The 1,257-nt window shown below is 42.8% G+C and overlaps 1 pseudogene; it reads right to left on the bottom strand.

The window, feature by feature from the left end:
* Positions 1-814: 814 nt before the first annotated feature.
* On the bottom strand, positions 815-933 carry LOC145408643 (5S ribosomal RNA; annotated as a pseudogene).
* Positions 934-1,257: the final 324 nt, after the last annotated feature.

Here is a 1,257-nt window from a genome sequence, read left to right as displayed (position 1 = left end):
CGCATATTTTGTTCCCTCCATACTGATGCCTAAAAAGAGCTCAGGTGAGGGTCGAAACTCCTGGTAATTTCTTACATCTCTAGCCATAACTTATGGGTAACTGTCTCTTCACCACGAAATTTTGGGTAACAACTCTCCACCATTAACTTACGGGTCACAGTTCTACATCACGAACTTATGGTTAACTCTCTATATCAATAACTTAAAGGTAACTCTCATGATTAATGTATGGATAACGTTCACCATCACAACCTCTCTCCATCACTAGGGTTTTGTAACTTTCTTCATACCTAACTTATAAGTGACCCATTCTCCATCACATTCTTAGTATCTCTTCAAGAATAACATGGGTAACTCACTAACCTACGAGTGACTCTTAATTCGTCTCAAACTTGGGGTGTCATCGTCACAAATTCATGGATAAAACACCAATTTATAAGTGACTTTCTCCATCACAGACTCAAGATCTCTTCATAAATAACTTATGAGTAACTCACCTAGCTATGAGTGACTTTCTACATCACAAGCTTAGGGCTCATCGTCACTAACCTACAGGAAACTGCAAATCACGTAGTCTCTCCATCACTAACTTACTGGCAACTCTCCATTACTAACTTAGGGATAATCCTGTTATGGGTAACACTCTGTCACTGGCTTACGGTTAGCTTGGACTCATTCCGGGCACAGGATTCATTCATTCATTCATTCATTGCCAGACGCCATGTATCCCAAACGGGGTGGCCAAGGGCTTAGAGTTAATTGTTTTACAGGGAGGGGCACTAATCTTCCACCAACCCCACTTGACACGTAGGGATGCCAACAGCATCTGGTGTTCCCAGGCGGTCACCCATCAAAGTACTAACCAGACCCAACGTTGCTTAACTTCGCTGATCGGACGGTAAGCGGTGTACTCAACGTGGTATATTCACTAATAGTTATAAAACCAGGATCCCTTTCATTACGCAGATTTTAGTGCGCAGAAGGAAAAACAGATGTATCTGGTTTCTGCCACCGCCTTTACTGGCGTTGCAAATACAGGTCGTAGCTCATGGTATGTTAGTCCCTAACTGCACTACGAAGCCGTATTATCTGTAGTACAAAAACAGCTGTTTCTCTCTCTCTCTCTCTCTCTCTCTCTCTCTCTCTCTCTCTCTCTCTCTCTCTCTCTCCTGTATGTATGTTGTATGTATGTATGTGTGTGTGTGTTTGTGTGTGTGTAAACCTACCAGTCATCCTACTGGTGAAGGCTGGTGTCCT

The sequence above is a fragment of the Coenobita brevimanus genome, chromosome 8 (genome assembly GCF_032717465.1).
Source record: "Coenobita brevimanus isolate Jiangsu-jjx chromosome 8, ASM3271746v2, whole genome shotgun sequence".
Taxonomy (NCBI): Eukaryota; Metazoa; Arthropoda; class Malacostraca; order Decapoda; family Coenobitidae; genus Coenobita; species Coenobita brevimanus.
The sequence above is the reverse complement of the archived record's forward strand: the minus strand, read 5'-3'. Positions and strand labels throughout refer to the sequence as shown.